General features: G+C 44.8%; 1 protein-coding gene across 5 annotated transcripts in view; it reads left to right on the forward strand.

Moving 5' to 3' along the window:
* SCAP (SREBF chaperone) overlaps positions 1-25,514 on the forward strand; it is a 678,128-nt gene that overhangs the window by 152,915 nt on the left and 499,699 nt on the right. For all 5 annotated transcript variants that reach the window (XM_078662547.1, XM_078662552.1, XM_078662549.1 and 2 more), the window contains exon 2: positions 21,774-21,839. The gene's annotated coding sequence lies outside the window, so the exon portion shown is untranslated. The remainder of the gene's footprint in view (positions 1-21,773; positions 21,840-25,514) is intronic.

Consider the following 25,514-nt stretch of genomic DNA (forward strand, 5'->3'; position numbering starts at 1 on the left):
TGTCCGGGGCACCCATACCGACCTTAGACAGTGGTTAGGTCAAAATTTCCCACAAGATCCGCCCCTGTTGGCCTGCGCAGACCATGGAGTTTAATAAGGATCGTATGGAATTAAAAAAGGTTTGTGTAAGAGGAATCGGGATATTGGCAAATAGGTACAGCAGTTTCGGCAGTACCACCATTGTTGCGATGGCTATTCTCCCAGCCAGAGACCGGGGAGACCGGCCCATGCAGTGACCTTGCCTTCCAAACACAACACTGTACGCCCGTAATTGATGTCCCAGATTTCCTGCATGTTTCTGCTTAACCAAATTCCGAGATATTTTACCGGGCCATCGGCCCACTTTAATGGGAAGTCGAGAGGAAAGGGCGTAGTATTATCTGTCAGGGGGAATATGGTGTTTATCGTCCAGTTTATTGAGACTCCAGACAGGCCACCAAATTCAATCAATTCATGGAGGATAGGAGCTGTGTTCGTCTCCGGATCGTAAATGTATAGGGTAACGCCATCGGCATATAATGAAATTGGGAGGCTCCTCGAGCGAAATCCTAAGCCTCTAGCGGTGTGATGTTGCCTGATTTGAGCTGCCAATGGCCTCTTTGCGATCGCGAAGAGCAACGGAGACAACTGGCATCCCTGCCTCGTGCCCTGCGAGATTATGAACGGGTCTGATATCATTCCGTTTACATTGATCCTAGCAGGGGGCCTTGTGTAGAGCAGCCGCACGAGACTGAGAAAAAGGGGATTGAACCCCATCCTCTCTAGGACTGCAAAGAGATAGGACCACACAAGCGTGTTGAACGCTTTTGTAGCGTCAAGGAAAATTGCAACAGCTTTCGTGTCCGGATGGAAATAATGCACCACAGAAAAAAAAGTCCCACAGTTATGAGATGTAGAGCGCCCATGGATAAAACCTGTTTGGTCTGGGTGGGCGATCAGCGGGAGAAGAGGCAATTGGCGACCAGTTTTGCAAGGATTTTAACATCCACATTTATCAGCGAAAGTGGACTGTAAGAGTCAAGTTCGTTTTCTGGTTTCCCCGGCTTAAGCAGGGTGATTATAATGGCCTCTCGCATTGAGGGCGGTAGGATACCCGTGGTCTGAGCCTCTTCGTAAAGCGTTATAAGATGTGGGGCCAGTTCCTCAGCATATGCCTTATAAAATGCTGTGGTCAGCCCATTGGATCCCCGAGCCTTGTCCGATGTAAGGCTCCTAATCACCTGGATCCCATCTTTCGCTGCAAAGGGAACAACCAGGTACTCCCTATGCCCCTTCTCAGCCGGTACAAAAGGGGGGTGGTGATGGACGGAGCATCTGAACCAATCAAACACTGAAGCTTGTTTCCGGTCCAGTGAAGGCATGGCTTGGCAGTTCGGGCTGGACTGTTCCCATGAGGCACAGGGTCAGACTGATTTGCATATAGCCATGTCTGAACTGGTGTGGCAGAGTGGGCTAAAGAATGGTGATGGATTAAACCCAGATCTTTTGACTGGGTGTGAGTGTTTGATTGATTCAGATGCTCCGTCCATCACCACCCCCTTTTGTACCCCTTCTCAGCCGGAGCAGCTCAAGAGAGTCCAAGAACAACTTGATTGTCCTGCACAGGACCATGTGTTATCTTGTATAGTGTGGAGTAAATTTGTTTAGGTATTTCTTGTGGGCCTCTGGTCACTTGAGGAGAGTTACCCCTAACCTCCGTAATGTAAGCAGTCGAGATTGGGGCGCGAAACATCGTCGCTAGGGTTCTCCCAGGCTTGTCACCCTCTCCGTACCTCCTGGTTTGTGTATATTTGCCAAGGAACTTTACTTCATGCTGGGCCTCCTCTTCAAACTCTAACAGCTTCTCTTTCAATGTCGCCACAAGAGTGGGATCATTGAGTTGCAGTCTCCTTAATCTGCCTCTCCAAGGATTCCAGAGTACTCCTTATGGCTTTCAGTCCCCCCGCCTGCCGGGCTATTCTTTGACCCCTGATTACCACCTTAAATGCCTCCCAGAGGGAAGCCTGGGTTGATACTGAGCCAAAAGAATATACAGTTCTTCATACTACACAGGACCTACCTAACCACAGCTCAGCTGCATTGCCACCTCACCGATACACAGTTTGAATGTCCCCGCTGCTGGGCTCCAGACGCAACGCTTATACACATGCTCTGGTCCTGGTCAGCCCTCAGTTATTGCCACATAATCCACACTGTGCTGTGCAGGGTCATAGAGCTTCCCGACATATACACGTGAGAAGCATCCTTCCTAGGCATATTCGAACACAAGAAGCAATGGAAAATCCGGGTCCACTTTACAACCCTGGCCCTTTTTCACTCGCTAAGCGCACAGTTGTGCTCCCCAACAGCCTCTCAGGTGGAGGCATGGAGAGGAGCGATGCACAAATGGGGTGCGGTGGTGGAAGACTCTATCTGGTATGAGGAGGTCCGTTGGATGTGCGACTTTCCATATCCCCACAGTGGCTGCTCTACTTACACATTTTCACCAGTGGTGGGAAACAACGACTTACCCCCATGAACTCTCCACCTTCTTTCCACTCACACCTGGTTCACTCCCTGAGATGGAGTTGCATATTGCAACACTTGCCAATCGAGGTGCCTACTCACGCCATCCCCTTTCTGAACCCACCCATCACATACTTATCTCCACAGCTGAACCTGCCCACCTACCTAACCTCTCAGTCTCCCACCATTCACTTCAAGTTGCATTAGATCAACGCCAACTACTGCAGGCCATGAGCACTAAGCACCCTAAACACGGCAGGCCTGCATGCCCAGGAGTGACCCACAAATGGTTTTATCTGCTGTGTTCGTGCCTGTTTGTACTGATTCTTTTTCCTTATTGCCAGTCAGTCAAAGCTTTTATTTCGGTTAAAAACCATAAAAAGACAGTTTACAAAATTCCTTATTGCAATATGCTGAAAAATGCCTTATGTTGCTGTTTGAAATACAAAACGCAATAAAAAGGTTTTTAAAAAAAACCCAGAGATAATAAATCCTTGCATGTAAATGCTTTGAACAGTTTTAACGCAGTTTCTGCATTTTCTTTTTAAATGGGATGCTAGAGACAGAAGAATCGTTTCAATGGAGGCAACTAATGATGTAGCTCCAGAAATTATATATTTTCAAAGAGCCACCAGTCTTCTATAGTGAAGGCATGTGTACGCACTCTGATAGCCCTAAGATCATGGAAAAGGGTCCCACATTGAAGATTTTACTCTCCTGAGGCTAGATATCGAGCTTAAGCAGCACCTTTGTGTATCAGTTGCATCCCCCTCCGCATCAGGAAGGACCCCCCTTGGATTACATTTCGAAACCTAGGATGCAGCTCTTTAGCAGTTCTCCTAGTGAGAATCTTTTTATCACTTTTAGGAAGTCTGTCGCACCAGAATTGGAGCTAAATCTTCATTCATTTTGTAATATTGCTGAGACCTATGTACAGAACTCTTAATCGTTGCAGTGTCTATGGAGAGTTCTGTCCTCTCTTTTGGCTGTTTTAGAGTAATCCGTCAATAATTCAAACCATATTTTAGGCTCTCTCCTGGTCATATTGGAGTTCCTGATCCAGGTTGCAAAGATATTATCAGCTACAACTGCCCACCCCACTCCATCCCTAAATAGAGAAGGTAGTCGGGGAACTTTTGTAGTGGCTCCTCCACAACTGGTTGTCTAACAAGTGGATTTAGGTTAGGAACCCCCGTCCAACCCTCCACTCGAGGACTTTGGATCACAAGTTGGTGCTCCGCACTGCTGAAAAAGGATCGAAAAGCCTGCCAGGGAATGGGCCGAGTTTCTCCCTGAAAAAAATCTTTGAGCCTTTGGCCATGGAATCAGTAACACTGCCCCATCCCCCCAACCAGTAAAATGAGTGTTCTCTTCCTAATTTTTCAGAATAAAGTCCCTGTGCCTACAAAACGTGGGGGTAGGAAAAAATATGAAGAGTAATAAGGGCAACAAACAAAAAGACAAAAGGAAGAAAAAACAATGTATCTTCAAAAAAACAGGCAAAACAACTTTGCTTTGATTTCAATGTTGTTGTTAGGAATCGAGCTAGTCCTATCTCAGTGACCATGCCTTACCATCACATGACCAGGGATAGGTAGATAAATAGCCAGTCCTACCTTTAGCTCGTTGCTCGATATTGCCAGTGTTTGGATTCCCTTCCTGGTTGTTGGTTGCTGGAGGCTGCAGAGCTGAGTTTTTCCCTGTGGTCTTTTCCCTTGTTGCTGACCTTACCCTCTCACGGGCTCGTGAGGAGGGTTAGTGCTTCTTTTGGGCATTGTTCTTGTTCCTTCCCCGTCTTTCCTTTCCCTTTTAGGTAATTAGCGGTATCCCGGTATTCCCTTCCTTTTTCCTCCCATTTCCTTTTTGTCACTGGGGGTTTTTATTTTATTGCTGGTCTAGAGTGAACCGGGGGCTCCCGGACACTCCAGCGTGTTAGTTTGTAGTACGCTACAGCCCAGCGTTTCTACGCTAGTGTAAACGCGCCCCGAACACAGTGCTATCCACCTTGTTGTTTGCGGAAGTGACGTTTTGGGTCACTCCGCGGCGGTTTCGTTTTTCCTAAGCGCCGACCGGTTAGCGCATCGGAGGGTTCCTTGAACATTGCCCCTTCGTTATTATCATTTAGCAAAACGGGGTTTTTTGGCATTTGGCTGTGTGCCTCCTCAGACCTTTTTCCCCGTCCTTCTTATTTTTTGCATCAGTTTCACTGCTTACGCTCCCTCATTCCCTCTGCAACAGTCACTCTAGCAGAGACAGGAATACAACGTATACTTCATACTATACCCAGCATCCTTACGAAGCCAAGCCTGCCAGAGATACAGGTGAGGAGGATTACATGGTGGACAAGGCATGGTCATTGGGGGCTGGTTATAGTGGTGTCCAGGATATCTGTAAGGTGTTGTTTTTCTCTACTTGTGCTGCAGGTGCAGAAGCGTAAAGAACGAGGGAGCAGTGTCCTGGTGCCTACAAGGGTGGTAGACTTGGTGTCTCCTCACACAACCACCCTCTTTTCTGGTCCATAGGTGTACCCACTGTGTAATTCCGGTGGGTGTCCCGTGGGCTGGAGAAGGGGACTGGTGCATGCTACGTCCCTGCAGTGCTCGGGCCGGTTGGGGATCTAACAGTTGTTACTTGTGGTAAATAAATAATTAATTACCGGTTCTATTTTTCAGGATACTCATATAAACAGATAGCTCAATAAATAAGAGTCAGGATTCGAGGTAGCTGGAGTTTACAGGCTTTAATCAGGCATAAAGGACAGGAACAGGACAGCCTGCATGGGAATAGGATGGCAGCTGCCGGGGGCAGGATCTGGGAATGGACAAGGGGATAGGCTAACTTTTAATAACAGTGCACAGTATATATACTTAAACAAATACATTACATTCAATACAGTAGGCGTAGCAGTAGGCGTGGTTCGTAACAGTCGCGAAAGATAAGGGCAAAATGATGTAACAAGAAGGCGTGTACAGGGCGTATACATAGACATGTGATGTAAACGTAACAGAATATGTCATAAACGGGGCGGAAACATGGAGGGGGCTACCTGAGCAGCTGGGACCTCTAACCTAGTGGTGCGCGCAAACGGGCAATGACGTGTTACCAGGGAGAACTGGGGGCTATGACTTCTGCGCTAGAAGAGGAGACTAAAGTCTGGAGTGTCAGAGCGACATGTACCCAGGCATATCTAGTATCTGGGGTTTAGAGTACATGTTGATAGAATCCAAAAGTTATCAGGGCAAAGGCTAATAGACTCTAAGACTGGTGTATGCATAATTCTATATGTAGTGCGTGTGCGAGGAATATTCTATGAATATTAATACAGTATTTCTCTTTCATGGAGACATAAAGGCTAGACCATGACGGAAACTATTGATGCGATTCAGTAGCTTAGGAATGCAGAGAAGGAGGGTTGAACTGATAACTAGAAACATAACATATTCTTGGCAGACTGGGAGGCAGAGCCAGGCCGGGCCGGGCACTGCGTGGCAAGAAGTAAGCTAAGGGTCAGAGATACAGGTGGGGGCTGTATCGCTCTCCGGAGAGCGTTCAGGAGACAGGAGCTGAATCTGAGTCCGGGCCCTTTTGAGGCCTAGAAACGGGGACAATTCAATGAATTAACGTGCACACTGAGAAATGTGGCAACGTAGGTTTACATAGGCCTAATATTCGTTGCTTTCACGATGACTGGAAACTGACATACTAGAGGTGGACACAACTGTAATTGCGTCTTTAATCGATCAGAGGGGAATACATGCATATCGATCATGCACATATAGCATAAGATGGGGAACACGTAGGCACATACAACATGGCAAAATTTACTTTTCCACATTCCCTCCTTGTGCCCTACGTTTCCATCAGGAAACATCTATATTCATGATACCATCTATCATTTCATATAGCATCATTTGCTCGTCTCGAATTGTCTTGGAACGGTACTTAGGACTAGGAATACAAGAGGTAGCACAAATGCCGCAAATCGCAGGGCCACATTGTATACAGAGGCAGCAACTGAATATGATCATTACTGCAATACCTAGGAATGACAATACTTTCCATCCCCAGGCAGATATGATACTCCAGAGCCAACCGGACCATGTCCAGGTGCCTGGATTCTGGTGTAACTGATGGGCAATTTTATGAAGTCTGGTTATAGCTGAATAAACAGACGGCGCGTTATTAGGAATGAAAATGCAACAACTAGATCCGATGACTCTACATGCTCCTCCTCTATCGGCCAGTATGACGTCAAGAACGAGACGATTTTGGAGCACGACAAATCTCATAGCAGATTGCTCTTCAGTTAAGTTACCTAGAGCAGAAGTAGTCTCATTCACTACTGCTTCAAGGGTTCTCGTTAACCTACGGATTAGCTTACTATTCTGGATAGGTCCTATAAAGAAGAAGAAACCTTTATTAAAGTCTTGATACTGTTCTAGAGTAGTTTCAGTTTGATCGACAATTGGGGACTCGATCTCCCTTCTATGTCTGACGTGTACTAGATGTGTGTTTCTGTGATAATCAGATGGGGCTAGAAAAACTGGTGGCAGTAGGAAAGCAATGTAACATGTTCCATCCCAATCGAGGGGCAGACGAACATATGCGGTCTGACCACAAACAAAATAAGAATGACGTGAGGCTTTGAAAATAGATTTCCCACTGTCACTATACTCGACAATAGTAGTACAATCACTATGTCCTACATGTGCGGAACCATTCTTTCTGACACATAATTCGCCTTTGACTGGTAGTACTGAAATAGCAGGCAAATCTGGAGTAGTATCAGACTGAACATTCAAGACCATAAAATTCGAAGAATAATTACCTGAATCATATACTTCATTTTCTAGATCTAACCCTGTTCTATGGGAGACACCTTGCTTGTCTGGAAAACATGTTCTGTTCAGAAGGGACATATCATTGGAGGATGACGTTAACGTGGACCATGCTCCACACGAACCATTATGTGAAAACGGATAAGGAAAGAGTGGTAGAACTCCCTTCGGTGTCTGGAAAGGGGGGAGTCGACCACACACCCAACAATTAGTGGCATTGCTGGTCTGGTGTGAATAGTGTAACATTCTGATGAATGTGTTATTGCGCATAGCAAGACGATAGGATAGCTCGTGAGGAGGCAGATCACTAAATGTGTGCTCTACTGTAACATTAGAAAACTTATTTACATGAGAAATTGGAAAACATAAATGTAATGCATAACTTGTGCAGGTAACCATTAAACTTAGAAACAATAAGAAACTTAGAAAAACGATACATCTTATAGAGTTTTGACTAACTCTCTCACTATGGGGGTCTATCTCATACATGTCAGGGACCTGTCTAACCGTTTCACCCGAGAGGGACTTAGACAATTAAACTGGCTGACTTATTTTACTAGACCTGAGTTTTTCTTTATACTCCTGTTGCGGAGTTTTCTCTAACATAGGAACTTTAAGTTCAGGATCAAGTTCAGAGTCTGTTTTTAGGCAGTCTTTAGTAATGGAACAGTCCTTAGCAAAAGATTTTTCACGAAGTCCATGGAATTTTTGACGTGGGACAGGTGGACCCATCCTTTCCTGCCCTCCAACTTCACTGCGGTCCTTGTAGTCAATAAAACTAGGCGAGGCACCTTCCAACGGGGCTCCAGCGGGCTTGAACGATCAAAGTTCCGCACCAACACGAGGTTTCCTGGAATGACTTCATGCGGTTTCACCTCGGTGTTGTCTGGAAATGCAGCGGCAACCTGTGAACGACAAGAGTGTAGGGCAGACATCAAGGAAGCTAGGTAATCTGTCAGCATATTACATGAAACATCAGTAATACTTCGGGGTCTAGGAGTACCCCACATGTTAGGGGGGCGGCCGAATACGACCTCATACGGGGACAGACCTGATCTGGAATGTGCAACCATCCTCATATAAAATAAGGCAACTGGCAGGGCAACTAGCCAGTCTACACCTTTCTCTTTACATATCTTGGCAATACGGATTTTCAAGGTCTGATTATGTCTCTCTACGAGACCGGCTGCTTCAGGATGGCGCACACAATGGAACTTCCACTGGTACCCTAACAAAAGGGAAACATGTTTCATTAACTCAGATGAGAATGGCTGGCCGTTATCAGAATACACGACCCTAGGGAGTCCATAGCGGGGAAAGAATTCACGAACCAACTGCCTGGCAGTGGTCGCGGCTGTGTAATCTGGAACTGGATATGCTTCTGTCCACCTGGACAAAGCGCATACAACTACAAGGACATACTTGAAACCTCGACATCGCTCCATCTGAATGTAATCCATCTGGAGGACTTCAAAAGGGTGGTCAGGAGGTTGGAATCCACCTTGTTCCACCGGGACACTTTTACCTGGATTGAATTGACAACATATCATACAGGTACGGACTTTCTGCTTGGCTGCAGCTCGTAAGTGTTTGTTGAACCAAAGGTTCTGAATACTGTCTAACATAGCTTTCTCTCCTAGATGTGCTGGACTATGTGCGGTATTAATAATGACTTGAACCATAGAGTCGGGGAGAAACCATGTGGCTTTTCCCTTCGTCAACCATCCTTGATCTGTCTGGACCCCTCCTTGTTCGGACCATTTCTTGATTTCCTCGGGAGTAGCATGTAACTGTATGTCTATGACATCTTGTGTAGGGTCCTTGACTGTCATACAAATAGTCTGATCTGGATTGAATGTTTGTGTTGTGTTAACTGGAATGTCTAGAGTCTGAGCTGTAAGCTTAGCTGTTCGATCTGCTAGATCGTTACCCTGGGAAATAATGTCAGTAACTTTCGTATGTGCTTTGCACTTCATGATAGCGATAGCTGTCGGTAAATGTATTGCATCTAACAGAGCTTGAATGAGGAGACCATGCTGAATCTTGGTTCCATGAGAAGTCATGAAATCTCTCTCCTGCCAGAGCACTCCAAAGTCGTGTATGACTCCGAATGCGTAACGTGAATCTGTATATATGTTTACTTTCAGGTTCTTAGCACGTATGCAGGCTTGGGTCAGAGCAACTAGCTCTGCTGCTTGAGCAGACAGGGTGTCAATACAATGTGTTTCTATAACTTCAGTTTCAGTAGTCACTGCATACGCGGCTACTAGTTCTCCTGTACTTGTTCTCATACATGAACCATCCACATAAAGTGTCAGGTCGGGGTTAGGTAATGCAATGTCTGTCAGGTCTTGTCTTGGCTTTGTCATAGTGTTAACAACTTCCACACAGTCATGTGTGGCAGGATTTGAAGTAACGGACGGTAACAGTGTAGCAGGATTTAGAATGTTGCAGCGTCTGATTTCTATGTGTGGCTGGAACAGTGTCAGTTCATAACCTGTTAAACGTGCAATGGTCAAGTGCTGAGTCTGTGTTCGGTTTAAAAGAACTTCCACGGAGTGTGGAACTTGTACTGTTAGGGAGTGTCCTAACACTATGGAATCACTCTGTCTGATCGCTAGAGCTGTGGCTGCAACTGACTTGAGGCACGCAGGCAGAGCCTGGGCTACTGGATCTAATGTGCTCGAGAAATAAGCACAGGGCTTGTACTGTCCTGCTTGATCTTGTGTGAGAACAGATAATGCAGTACCATCACGTTCTGTGACAAAAAGTGTAAAAGGCTTACTGTAGTTCGGTGTTGCTAGAACAGGTGCTTGACATAAGGCTTTCTTTAATTCATTGAAAACAAGTGTATGTTCCTGGGTCCAAGGGAGGACAGTCGATACGGCTGCCTCCTGTGTCGTTAACTGTATCAGTGGCTTGGCTAGAAATGCATACTGAGGAATCCATTGTCTACAATAAGAAGTAAGGCCGATAAAAGCTCGTACCTCCTTCTGTGTCTTGGGCTGTGGAAGACTCGCTATTAACTGGATACGGTCTGGTGTCAACTGCCTCCCCCACTTGGACAGTAAGTGGCCTAAGTAGATCACTTGCTGGACACAGAATTGTAATTTGGAAGGGGACACCTTGTGCCCCTGCTCGGCCAGGAAATACAGAACCGTAAGTGACGCACGCTCGCAGTCACGTTCAGAACGGGCTGTGATCAGTAGATCATCGACATACTGGAGCAGGGCAGTGTCAGTTGGCATGTGAATATTGTCTAGTTGTCTCTTAAGTGCTTGACTGTAAATACTAGGACTTTCTGTGAAACCTTGAGGAGCTCGTGTGAATTTATAGCTCCTTCCATTTAAACAAAAACCAAAAAGGTACTGGCTGTCTGGATGAATGGGGCCACTGAAAAATGCATTCTTGAGGTCGATAACAGTGAAAAATGTAGCTTCAGAATCAATGGCTGTCAATAGGGATGAAATATCTGGGACTACTGGATACTGGGGTATGATACATTTATTAAGCTCTCGAAGGTCAATCACTAATCGATATACTGGAGGTGCATTTGGATCAGTACGTTTCATGACTGGAATGATAGGAGAATTACATACATTGGAGTCAGTTTCTACAACCACTCCTTGAGCAATAAGCTCGTCAATAATTTTGGATAAGGCTGCTACAGCCTCAGGTGGCAATCTGTACTGTCTGATTCGTGGCAAAACTATACCTTGTTTGAGAGTCACACGATGGGGTGTGATGTGCATACATCCTACATCAGTTGGACCTTGCGCCCATAAATGCTGTGGAACATTCAGTAATCTTGGATCAAAATCACGAAATACATAGTGACCTTTAAAGTCTCTGAGAAACAATCGGACTCCTTCTGGGGAGCAGCAACTTACTGCACCTAATTCTTTTAATGTTTTAATGCCTAACAAATTTTCTGGACATGACTTTGTAAGTAATAAATCAGTAGTTCGGGACAATGGACCAACTTCTAGGGAAACTGGTTTTGAAATTTCATTAACAATTGGCTTTCCTGAAAAACCAAGGGAAACATTTTTAGAGCCTGAGAGCGGAGCCCCTGGAACCTCGTCATGACTGATAGTAGTCCTACTTGCCCCTGTATCAATCAGAAACTTTCTGTCTTTCCCCAATACTTGACTGTGTACATAGGGACCCTCTTGATCTACAGGTATCTCGATGAGAAGCAAGCCTACCTCCCTCTCTAGGCTGTTTCATGAATACTGTTGATACTCTGGATACTCTGACTGGGCATACTGGTACATTTGCTGTGTAACATGCTGTGTTGCAGCGATAGGCTGCGGTGCTGGAACTGTCTGTTGTGCATTCTGTGGTGACTGAGAAGTCTGTGAAACTTGTTCTTGTCTAGGCGGACGTGGTCTTTCTTTAGTCTTACCAGTAGCTATGTTGTGTTTCAGAACTGCACACTCGTTTATAAAATGACCTGGCTGTTTACAGTAATTGCAAGTCCCTTTAACGGGAGCTGCAGGATGACTGGCTTGATTCGGACCCCTCTTCTGACTGTCTTGTGGAACAGATTGTGCAACTAATACTTTCATTTTCGTATCTTTCATACGTCTCCTTTCATGTTCTTGCTCTTCCCTGATTCTATTCTGGTGATACTGGAGCATCTGGAGCATTTGTGACGGGGTATTAGCTTGCCAGGTACTTTCGACTTTCAAAACTCGATTTTTAACTTGTGGACTTGAATTCTCGACTAGTTTAGTAACAAAAAGATGAGGGTACGACTCGCTACTCGTCTTCAGACCACTGTTGATAATAAAACATTTTTCAAATCTAGAATAAAAATCACTAGTGTCTTCATCCTGTTTCTGTTTACATGCTGAGATTGCATCCCAATCTTCCTTTTTCGTGGCTAGTAACCTTGGCAAAACTTGTATCAATAACTCGGGCAATTCTTTACATTTGTCCCCAAGACCAGTACCTGGTACTCGTGAAGTATCTTCAGCTTCTAGAGCTGTCCAATCTATCTTTTTCTCTCCCACCTCCCATTCTTTTTCCTTGAGTTTTTCATATACCCCTGCGGGCAACAGGACCTTTAACATTTTAATGATATCAGGATATGTGTATTCTCCCATACGGAGCATGTCTTTTAATTCTCGATGGAACCCTGCTGGATCTTTGTCGTGACAGGGAATTAACTTTTTCATCTCTAAGAGTTCCATCTTTGTAATAGGGGTGTAAACAAATACTCGTTCCATTTCACCACCCGCTGTCCTAACTGGGTGTACTTCTCGTAACGGATGCTGTCTATCTATGTAAAACGGTTTACTTTCTGGAGGTGAGACGTGAACAAAATGCGGATTCAGAAACGTTCTATATTTGTGGCGCTGTTCTAGAATGACACTAATTAAATCGGTACCTAGACCTCTCCATCTATACTGGAGTAGCTCGTTCAGAACATCATGTAACGGACCTGGATCAGAATGCTGACCCTCATACAGTGTAATGAGGTTCTGGATCATATACATACCCACCAGTCGCTGCTCGGCTGGGGGCAATTTCAGAAACAATTGTGCCACTATTTCGTCTGGAAAAGTGGTAGAATCGGTAGTCCATCGGACTGCTGACCGGACTAGTTCTTGTTCATGCATGGTACTAAGTTCACTATAACCGATTCGTGATTTCAGAATGTGATCGGTAGCTTGAAATACTTGCTCAAGAGAACCTTGTTCTGGTGTTGGAAGAGGAAAAACTTTCTTGTGTTCTAGGCGTGAATGTCGGTCGGGAAGTCTAGTTCTACCTACATACGCTATTCTGGAGGGATTCTCGTCGTCTACCTCTTCAGTAGAAGAGTCGTCTTCTTTCTCGGTTACTTGTGCTGCTTTGCGTTTCTCGTGTAACCTTATTAATTCCCTACGAATTTTCTTGTACATACTCTCTATACTACCTAGTGTCTTGTGTCTTCCCTCTGCTATATGATCACTCCACCTGGTCAGGACTTTCATTTCGGTCGGATCCTTAGTTGGATAATCTTGTTCCCTTATTAAACAATTAATTAGAAACTTTAATAGCATGAGCTGAGTCTCAGCTTTCCTTAGAGACATGGCTTCGCCAATACTTTCTGGATCATCTCCTGTACGGATGAAACGATATATTCTGTCTAGATCTTCTTTCATATTCGGCAGGGTGTCCAAATACTCGGTCACCCGTCTTACGCGCAATGAATATATGACCATATCATTATCGCCTGGGACTGGATCATAACGGCACTCGGTAAGGGCTCGCTTGATATCTGCAACGGACTGGGGTCTGGGCGTACGCTGTAACGCACGTTCATGTAGCTCGAGTAATGTCACACGTCTGTGTTGAGGCGGGGTTCCAGGAGGACTTTCCCCCGCAGCGGCTCCTAAACTAGAATCGTCGACGGGCATCGTACGTGCTGGCAGAGTGACTGATGTAGCGGGTACTTGTACTGTGGGCTGGACCGGGGGTACCGTAACAGGTGCTGCAACGGGTGCCCCGGTGGCTGGAGGAACAGGAATTACATTATTTACGGGAGCTGGCGGAACAGTATTTGCATATTCTGGGACTGTGTCGTCCAAATAGGACGAGAGAAAAATATCAGCTGCGGTCGGTTTATGACGTAGCTTAATCGGAACTAATGACGGCGGAAAATTACATGGTACTTCCGGGGTTGCTTTCGGCAAGCCCTCGGCAAGAAGAGGATACATACCCTTAATAAGGGCATTTCTCTGTCTGTCTGACTGTTCGGCTTTAACTCGTTCACCTACTTCGATTAATTCCCTTTCTTGGGCTCTTTCTGAGGATTCCCTACTTAATTCTGATTTTCTGATTTCTTTTTCGGTTCTTTTATGAGATTCTTTGCGCCATAACTCGATGGCATCTTTCTGGGACTGTCTGGATTTCTTTTTCCATAATGCTTCTTCTACTCGCATGATGCACTCGGCATCCCATGTACCTGACATGGGCCATCTATATTTCTCTTCTAATTCCTTGGTGTATTCCACCCATAAGTCTAGATATAATATGGCACTTATGCCATGCTTATGGTACATAAAATGACCTGGACTGTCCCTAGGCGGGACAGGAACTGCTTCCTCGAGCAGACCTTTTCTAGTTCTTAACTGACGTAATTTCGAGAACAAAGGCATAATTTAGGCTGGAGTCTGGACACAATACAATACACAATAAACACAATAATAACTGAAAAACGAATCACTCATACCACGACATTGAAAACACATGGAATAACATTTATAATAACAGTTCGGACAGAATACATGAATTTTCTCGAGAACAGAACTTACTGGAACAGAAACTTACTAGAATGACTAGATGCACTGCTAAAACAGTACGAAACTTACCGGTCCCATTAAGAGACACGTCAGGACCCGCGTCCACCTAGGTGAACACTTCGTGTTGGATCTGTGTACCCAAACCCACGGACCAGAGACAATTAATTGACCCTGTCTAGATACTACCCCAGCAACGGTACTCACCGGGCAGCAAGAACGGAAGGCCTCGGACTGGACTGGACTGCTACGACGACGGACGGACGAACTTCGGACTTCAGTTACAGGTGGGCCTCTGGATACCTCGGACCTTGGACTCTCGGCTTGGGCTCTGGTCGGGACTCGCCGCGTTCCTCACCGCCTCGTCTGGACGCTGGACCGCAACCTCCGTCTCCTCCGTGGGCCTGAGGGATACTTGAAGCAGAAATATCTGCACGTGCACGGTATGGTTCCGTCACGGCTGCAGAGGATCAGGGGGCCTGCGTGGCTTCTCCGGCGCGTGGGGAAAGGGCAAGTCCCTATTCGGGCGCCATTATGTGGTAAATAAATAATTAATTACCGGTTCTATTTTTCAGGATACTCATATAAACAGATAGCTCAATAAATAAGAGTCAGGATTCGAGGTAGCTGGAGTTTACAGGCTTTAATCAGGCATAAAGGACAGGAACAGGACAGCCTGCATGGGAATAGGATGGCAGCTGCCGGGGGCAGGATCTGGGAATGGACAAGGGGATAGGCTAACTTTTAATAACAGTGCACAGTATATATACTTAAACAAATACATTACATTCAATACAGTAGGCGTAGCAGTAGGCGTGGTTCGTAACAGTCGCGAAAGATAAGGGCAAAATGATGTAACAAGAAGGCGTGTACAGGGCGTATACATAGACATGTGATGTAAACGTAACAGAATATGTCATAAACGGGGCGGAAACATGGAGGGGGCTACCTGAGCAGCTGGGACCTCTAACCTAGTGGTGCGCGCAAACGGGCAATGACGTGTTACCAGGGAGAACTGGGGGCTATGACTTCTGCGTTAGAAGAGGAGACTAAAGTCTGGAGTGTCAGAGCGACATGTACCCAGGCATATCTAGTATCTGGGGTTTAGAGTACATGTTGATAGAATCCAAAAGTTATCAGGGCAAAGGCTAATAGACTCTAAGACTGGTGTATGCATAATTCTATATGTAGTGCGTGTGCGAGGAATATTCTATGAATATTAATACAGTATTTCTCTTTCATGGAGACATAAAGGCTAGACCATGACGGAAACTATTGATGCGATTCAGTAGCTTAGGAATGCAGAGAAGGAGGGTTGAACTGATAACTAGAAACATAACATATTCTTGGCAGACTGGGAGGCAGAGCCAGGCCGGGCCGGGCACTGCGTGGCAAGAAGTAAGCTAAGGGTCAGAGATACAGGTGGGGGCTGTATCGCTCCTCGGAGAGCGTTCAGGAGACAGGAGCTGAATCTGAGTCCGGGCCCTTTTGAGGCCTAGAAACGGGGACAATTCAATGAATTAACGTGCACACTGAGAAATGTGGCAACGTAGGTTTACATAGGCCTAATATTCGTTGCTTTCACGATGACTGGAAACTGACATACTAGAGGTGGACACAACTGTAATTGCGTCTTTAATCGATCAGAGGGGAATACATGCATATCGATCATGCACATATAGCATAAGATGGGGAACACGTAGGCACATACAACATGGCAAAATTTACTTTTCCACATACTGGTGACAAGTGGAGAAAGAAGACATTGGTCCAATGATGGAAAGGGTGGCAGCTTCCTCCCAGCAACAGGCTTCAGTTCATTCCTCATTCCTGCAGGTTGGGGACATCCTGGAATTCCAAATGTAGATCCAACACAAGTTCTCTCCTGTATCTCACTGAATCCCCCGGCGAAGGTATTTCCATCAATTTGTAGGACAGTGTAATTTATTGGTGGGAAAAGCTTGGGTTAACACAGCATGTAATGTATTGAATGAGCCTCTTTGGTTAGAAATCTTTTAATACAGCATTTTTATTGGGTTGCTTTACTGACATAGATAATTGTGTATGGTTCAAAGTAGTGGTATTTCCCTAGTGTAAATCAAGAACTCAGGCAAATAGCAGGGCTAGAGTATTTTTTTTATTCAAGAGTGGTATCAAATCTAATCATACTTAATAATGACAAGTTACGCAGTTTTGGCATAGATGTAACACCCCCCTTCTTCAGGAGAAGAAGGATAGTACAGTTTCCTCCAAATATCCTGGGTGAGGCAACTTTCCTTCTTCACTCTATGGTATTACCGCTCATTAAAATCTGTGTCAAATGTGAATCTTAACAAATCTGTGGGTATCTCTGGTAAAGAGGGCAGGGGTATATCCTTACTTGGCATGAAGGGGAGTTGGAATACTCCAGTTACAGCGGATGAGACTTAATTCCAAGGGTACCATTGGGTTCAATAGCAATAGAAGTACCTAGTAATAGCCTACAAGTGATTTCTTGGAATGCAGCGGGACTATTTCCCCAGACTTTGTCTATGGGCATTTGGTATCTTAAACGTTCTTGGAACCCCAACGAATCAACAGTAAGGTTTGATAAATAAACTGGCAGTACTACTCGGAATGCCAAGCTAACTGCTAATTTGAAAGAATCATTGACTGCATTAATTGCAGGGCCCCTCTACCCACAGCCTTTTTTTAAGTCTGAAAGTTACATGAAATCCTTGGGGGCTAAATCTAAGTTAAACAATCTGGTCTCTTCAAGGCAACCACATTATAATCCTGTTATCTACTTATGTACAGAGATAGTGAGACTAGTGAGAAGTCAATTTGGTCCATTCTCTGTGCAAAGAGGCAAATGTATCCCCTTCAAAAGAAGGCGGCAGAGATTAAACATTGCTTTCAGTAAGGATCCGCTTGATCATAAATAGTTTGAGCTAAAAGAAGCTGCCTACCGAAAATACACAAACAGATTTTAGGAAAGTATGTCTAACTACTGTGGTTGTAGAATAAAATCTCTTCAGGTCCAATTAAGGAAGATGGATGGAGCAATTACACTGTTGATCTTCATTCATCCAGTCTTGGTACAGAGGTGCCTACGGCTCAACTGCATACCTTCCCTACTGCTATTGGGGGAATGAGAGCCTCTGTCAGGCAATATGAAGGAAAAGGATCAGGTAGACCATTGTTCATCTGAGGCCTTGTCGCGTGGTAATGGTTTAAGAACATTTTGTAATACAGTTGTTTACAGTTGTAGGCATTTTTTACATTTGCTGTCTTTATGTAAGGTAAAAATTCCCCAACTTTATTATATGCCATAGATTCAGTCGGCATGTGAAAGTGGGATGGAAGGTCAAATTTTGCATAAGTTATGAGATTTTAAATATTCTTTCCTTGTACCTACTCTAAGATTGGAATTTGGCTTAACAATTGTCATGTGCAAAGCTTGGCTAGTGTACCCTAGTGGGAATACCAGCTCATATTAATTATTTAAGGATTTTGACTATGTTCTACATCAATTTGCTTAAAGCGGTAATCACTGGACTTTCTTCCATATTTAACTTTTCAGTTTTGTTAAAGTATTCGTCCAATATTACAAGTCAACGGTTAGATGTAAAATATTGCGAATTAAAGAGAAAATGTGAAGCTATAAATGCCTCATGTCCGTTATGGGAAACTCAGCAGTATCTGTCTGGGAACCTAGAGCATGGAATCTGTCGTTTTTTATGTTATAACGTGAATGTAATTCCTCTATGTGTTACAGCAAAGTGGTCTAATTCAAAAGATAAAGATATTCTGTGTAATATGGGTATTCAGGATTTTAATAGTGTATTATTTGTTTGTCCTGCACTGCACTTTCCTCGCCATCGTATTTTAAGGCTGATGTTTTAAAAATGCATTAAGACAGTAGTGGAGGCTCAGCAAATTCTATTCTCTCCTAAGAATGAAGTCATTGGTCAAAAGGATTTTACATTTTTAAATGTATGCTATTAACTTGATTTGTGTTATTGTTATATTGCCCTGTTTTTATGTAGACCTCATCAGAGTTCTAAATGTTAATTAGAATTGTAATCGACTTGCACCCAGAGGAGGAAGCTATGTGGCAATGGCACCCCCAGTAACCCTGTGGGTTGTCCAAAACAACAACTGTGACATGCTATAAAATTTTGAAATTGCCACTAGTGGTTGCTGCTCTCTTGCCGGGATTGTGCAGAGCACTGTGAAAATGTAGCCATACCCTTGTCATTTTAAAGCTGGGGATCCCAGAGCACAGGCTCAAGAAACAACCAAAGTCCCCCATTAGACACCAGTCTCACCTACTTGCGCAGCTGTGCCCATTTTAAAGTGACTGCTGGGGTGGGTTGACATCTCATTGGGTGTGAAGAGGGAGTTTTTTTGGCCTGCAACAGCTGCTTCTAGAATATACCATAGTACGAAGCCTCTGTTGGTCAGTGCTTGTAAGAAGGCGGCCGGGCTAAGATGCTGTGACTGGTGGCCACAGCGGCAGCGAACCTCCCTCAAACTGATTCCTTAGCACAGTGATCAATGGAAATGGCACCACAGAGGCTGACAGCAGCTTGAGACTTTTATTTTAATCAATCAGTATCCATAAAGCAAGGCTAATCACCAGATAGTCTCCCTGATAGCGATAAAGGCTCATTTGCTATAAAAAAAGTTATGATCGGACACTAAAGTCACAACCAGGGAATTATTCAAAACAATCTGAAGCATTGCTTATTTCCCATAGTTGTTAGTATGTTTCGTTCATCGTAGCAGATTAATTGGTGTAGTATTTTGCCAGGGTAAAGTCCTTTTTCTTATTCAAGATAATGGAATGGTGGGACAAATACTTATTAATAGTTAGTCCATGAGTTAATGAGTTTTAACGGACTGCTCAACTTCTTACCCCAAAAGTCAAATACCAAAGGGCTGTACTTGATGCTCAGTTTTCAGATCTCATAGTAAATCAGGCCCAGGACATCGCAGGTAAACGGAAAGTGGGGTCCTAGTATCTTCTACGAGCCCTATGGCTCTTGAACTGGTCCTATAACCTGTACTGTACCTGTTCTTTGTGTGACATGAGCTTGCTTTGCTGCTGCTCTTGTGTACCTGTTTTGTATGGGAGGGACACTCAGTTCTGTTCCCTCTCTTGTACCTTTTCTGTGCTTCTGGGAAAGTAGTACCACCGGGTTCCTAATTTGCAGTGTTTCTTTTTTGGTTTAGGGTAGCTTACACTACTTCTGATTCTATGGTGTCTGTCTGTTATGTGCTATTGAAGCTTCAAATGTTGCTGCCTGTGCTGTATACGCTATTGGGCACACATTTACTGTATTGAGGGCGTGGTGGGACCATGCAAAGCTGAATATCATGTTTAGGCTACAGACTTTGTGTTTAGGCCCAATAAAAACCATTCAGTTGAATGAATTAACATTTTTATAGAGCATGCAACTGCCCATTGGCGCTGGTGAGATGGAGAAAACATTAGACTGCAATCAATGAAAATATAAGAAAGATGGGAGCCTCACATCCCAGCATTCAATTTGCTCCAATGCAGCGCATGGTAAAACTTACTTCAGTAGTAGTCTTTAATTTTTCACTCTTGTTGGTGCAGCCTATTCTGTGTAACTCTAGACACGTGTCTCCGGATTAATTCCTTTATCAATGGAGAGCAACAAGTAGTCTGTCACTGAAGTAAGTGCTAGCATTCACTGCATTTCCCAGAATGCATTGGGGCCCACTGCGTGCTGAGATGTGAGGCGGTGTGCTCCCACCCACTTTTTGTTTGAAAAGGCTCCCTTGAGCTAATGAACTGATGCACTGTGGCTGAGGCATCTGCTACAAGTGAGTGGTAAAGAGACCGGAGAAGACTTTAGGCAGCATTTCCAGAACCCCGAAAAATGATGTTGCCCTCTACTGAAGAGGGACAACTATCTTGAAGCACGTGTATAGAGATAACCAGCACTGACTGCACCAACAAGGGTGAAAAACTAAAGACAGTCACTAAAGTAAGTGTTAAAATGCATAACATGTCCATGATGCATGGAGGCCAACTGAATGCTGGGATGTGAGGCAGTGTGCTCCCACCCTCTTTTTGACTAAAATGATAAAAGGATATCACCTGAAATACGTATTTGTAAACAGCCATGTATTTGAGGGATTTCCAAAAAGTAGGAAAGCTACTTTGGATAAAGCTTCTACCCTCCTTCTTGTGCTTCTTTGATTGTTATGACCACCAAAATATATGAAAAGGTGGAACGATGTGTTCTTGTGGGAGCATATCGTTGAAACCCATGCTTTAGATATTCTGGGCCGCAGCCATGAATGGCCTTGTGAGTAATGCACAATGCCTTAAAGATGATTTGCTTTTTTACTGGCAGCCAATGAAGTTTGGGTAAAATTTGAGATATGGGTTGAAACTTTGGAATCCCTAAAAGAAGACGTGCAGCGGCATTCTGAAGAATTTTGAGTGTATTCGGTAATTTCTGTTGAATATTAACATATAGAGAATTGCAATAATCGATTTTTGTCAGTACTAAGGCTAATACCACTGTATTTTGGAGGTCAAGATGCATGATTGATCTGATAGACATCTAGCTGCAGATTCCTTATCCTTGAATCCTCCCCAGGTGACAGACTGGATCTGGAAATTATTTCAGCAGTATCTCTGTGCGTCGGTAGTGGGCATCGAGTGACTCTGCAGCGACGTCATCTCCTGAGTGTGACGTTAACGGAGTCCATATAAGCCCTTGCCCAATGCGCTAACATCAGTTCCTTCTTTTCTGTACTAACAACGTGAATCTGCACTGCAGTTCCTCTGGCTGTTTTTCGGCCTACTTGATGTTGTACTAAATTTACATCTTCCTTCTGTGGCATTGTCAACAGAACCTGCAATTGGCATTCTACATCCGGACCAGCCTAACGTTGAGGCTGTACTTCCTTATAGTGACTGTCTTTTCGATATCTTGTTGGGTGCTTGGGCTAAACCTGAAAGAGGGTGTTGGAGGGAAAGGTGGAAACAGAAGCAAGGATGTGTGCTATATTTGGGGCTCTTTATTGCAAGCACAATCGTAACTTAAATGTCCTCAAAAACTGTTCACTGATCGGGTTTCCGTCACTTCATGCTTTGCTTCTTCTCTTTTTTTTCCAGGTGTTCCGGTTGCCTGATGGCGTCCTGTAGAGCTTGAGAAGAGGAGCAGAAGAACAGAAAGGAGAGGTAAGTCGCTGGGGATGCTCTTTGAATCTAGCGTATGTCCCGTCACCACACCCGGGTGGGATTTTTTTTTTTTAAATGGGACAGTCCGTCTAGTCTTTTAATGCTCAGTGCCTGACTTTTCCCTCAGTGTCCGGATTCACCTGGAGTCTCTTTCTCTTTGGGCTGCTATGATCCCTTTTACATCAGGGTTGGATGCACTTGTGAATTGCACACACATAAAAGAACAATAAGATATTTTCCCTTTCTGGGCTACAGAATGAGAGAAGAGTAAGGGAGGCTTTGGGCTGTGTAATATGGGCAGACAAGCGGAATGGAGGAGAACGAGGGAGGGGTTAACCAAACAGACGGGAGCAGAATGGGAGGAGAAATGACACAGAGGTAAAACAAACAAACCTCCCGCTAGTCCCCAACCTCACTCCCAACCAACCCAAGGGTATCTCCCCCCACCCCTTAAGCCACGTAACGCCTGTGCCGCAACTCTCCTGAGTTGCGGCGGCTCCTACGCATCAGCTCTGGGGTGCCACCACTCCTCGCACCACTCGTCTGGGGATCCCTGGGTTTCTTACGTCTGCTTCCTGTGCTCCTCCGCTCTCCTGGGTCGTCCCTGGTTTCTCCGGGGTTGTTGTACGCGCGCCTCCTTCGTTCGAAGAGTCCTCCTCTCGCTCGCTTCCTGGTTCCTTTTCCCCTCCTCCAGGGTCTCCTGATTGGCTCCTCTTTCGTAATTCCTTTTCCTGTGGGGAGGAACAACAGTCTGTCTTCACTGTTGGTGCCTTTTCCCAGCCCCTATAGATGTCATCGGGACCAGGCAGTAATGCGTACCATAGTGGCATTTTAGCAGGTAAGTAAGAGGTTTGGGGGAAGCGGGGCGACCTCTCTCACACAGGGCTCCCTGTGGATCGCTCTATTCTTACGGGTATTGCCTGGCGTGGGGGGGATTCCGCCTGTCTCCTTAGACATCCCTCTACTAAGAGCTTTGTGGTTCAGGCTGCTTTAGCCACCCAAAATATTGATTCTCTCCCTCCTGTACCTCCAGAAAGAGGGGCAAGGAAATTTGGCACTTGTGGTAGGCGTATTTTTTCTGCTAGCTCTGCCCCACGTTCTTTGCACACTTCTTGTGTCCTCACCCACTTCTCCAACGCCTTGTGGGACTCCGTGGAATGCCCCTTTACCTCCCTTACAGAAAAAGCCCAGAATGCTCTTGTTCCCCTGGTACCAAACGGGCCGAAAGCTGCCACTCTTATCATCCACTAGGTTGCGAAGACCACCGATTCTGTTGGGCAGGCTGGGGTCTCTTCCATAGCTCTACATCTGCGTGCATGGTTGTTTACTTCCAGGTTTTTGGAGGCTATGCAAGCTACTTTAATTGACATGCCTTCTGATGGCGCCTCCCTTTTTGGTGTGCATGCCTACTCTGCTTTATGCCTGTTCAGAGATAGTCATAGTGGTACGGAGTCTTAACTCTGTTGTTGTACTACGGTTGTCGGGGACAGTTTGTTTCGAATTGTTTTGACTCTCATCTGCCTTCATAGGGTGGAGTACTTCTCTCTCTTGCACGTTACACCTGGTGTAGTGTTTCTGCTGGTGCTTTTCTTATCAAATTAAATCAAAAGGTACTTTATTCGGCAAATGAATGCCATAAAAGTGATCATGTTAAAAGGATACATTTCACCAACAAACTTGAAAACCTTTAAAAGGATTAAAATAGGAACATTCTTGATATCAATTAAAGAGCAGAATTAGAGTTATAAAATGACAATAAAAGCATCATATAAAGTGCTAAAGCCAAGTGCAAAAGACAGTGTATCATAAAAATACCAATATTAGTATGAGATGGGCCCTAGAATCAAAACAGGCAAAGACACGTGGCTGCTACAAAAACACCTTTTTCCTACGCCTAATGGTTCCTGTTAGGAAACTTGCAACCCCAAAACGAACAATAGAGGAAGATAGCATTTGGAGGTACAACAAAACGGGCCTGACTTGGGTAAAGTGACAGTCTCTGAGTAATGTAAATATAAACATTTTGCGCAGTGAGTAATAATAATCACAGAAAAAAGTGAAATGTGAGGTATCTTGCTCAGAGAAGTTGTCGCAAGAACAAGGTTTTAGGGAACCGGGTTTTGTAAAACCTTGGAGGACAGCCAAAAGCCGGGAAACCAAATGCAGTCGTAATCTGGTCAGCACAAAGCGATGAAAGGCATTACTGACGACCAGTAGATACGTTTGGACTAGATTGCTCAGGGGTAAAGTAGCATATCTTTTCACCGTTGGTCTTGCTAGCTCCTTTTCCTCCTTAAGTCCCTGGCGTTTCTCCCGTAACTGTTGTTTAATGGTTCTGATTGTTGATTGACCCAGGGATTTAGGACTACGCAGCCGAGCCATTTTGTCAGATCCATTATGTATTTTAACCAAGGGATGTGCGCAGCACCCTCCAGTGCTACACAATCAGCAATTAGCAGTTGGTTTAAATTAGTAGTGGGACTGGCCCAAACTCTCAGTCAACGCAACAGGGGGGCTTCCGCTATCAAATACGAAATATAGCCCACCCGTAGTTCTTCATATTATATAAATGCCGGAGTAGTGGGCGGGACTGCCAAAGGTTTGCGCAGAAACTTGTCCTTGGCTCTCTGAATGTCCTTTCCTTCCTTGTAACCCCAAATATCACAGCCATAGGGATGCAGTTTTCTTTATAAATATTCAACAGGGAAGAGTTTCGACCCTAGTCTTTTGGCAAAATTTCGTGTAGCCCCTGTCGCTCTAATTAAAGTGTTCTTTTTTGCATAATTTGTGCGTGCCATGACCCGCGCACATCAAAAAGTACCCCCAAATAGGGTAAGGTTGGGACTTTGGTTAGTTCGGCCCCTTTACAATAAAATTTGGCCTTTAAGGACTTTCAAGGGCCTATGGACATGGTGTGTGATTTTGTAAAATGTGTGGACAGGGCTAGATTGTCCATAAAAACATCTAAAATTAGTTGGGGGCCCACAGCGGTTCTAGCAAGCAGGACCGTGTTGTCAGCATATAGGAGTGCAGGGATCATCTTGACACCAACCCTGGGTATCTTTACAGCTAGGTATTAAAGAATCCCCTAACTTGTTTATGTAAAGCGTGAACAGCAAGGGGGCATGATGCAACCCTGACCTACCCCTCTCTTCACTGCCCAGGAATTTGTCAAACCATCGTTTCTATTGTATCTGACCGCAGCCGTGTTGTTTTTGTGAGTAGTATGTAAAAAAGCCACCAGCTCTGCGTCAAGGCCCATGTCACTTCAAATCGACCATCAAAATCTCCTTTTTTGGCGATGGTATATTTTCCTACCACTAATGTAAATTTAAACATTGGTCCAAAGCCCTTTTGCCTGGCCTGAAGCCATATTGCAAATCGGAGATGGCATTTAAGTGATCCAGCCAAGTCGTTAGGCGATCTTGTATCGCTTTGCCCATAATTTTAGCAGCGGAGTCTAAAAGTGAGATCAGCCTATAACAAGCAGGGTTGTCCCGTGCGCCCTTTTTAAAAATGGGAACAATGACTGCCTTACCACAGGATGGTGGAAAACCATGTGTACATGCTGCATTAAAAACATGTGCTAAGCTCTTGGCCCAAATATTTGGATCAGCCTTATATAAGTCTGCTGGGACTCCGTCAGGGCCCGGAGCCTTTCCTCCAGATAGTGAT

This window comes from Lissotriton helveticus, chromosome 10 (assembly GCF_964261635.1).
Source record: "Lissotriton helveticus chromosome 10, aLisHel1.1, whole genome shotgun sequence".
Lineage (NCBI taxonomy): Eukaryota > Metazoa > Chordata > Amphibia > Caudata > Salamandridae > Lissotriton > Lissotriton helveticus.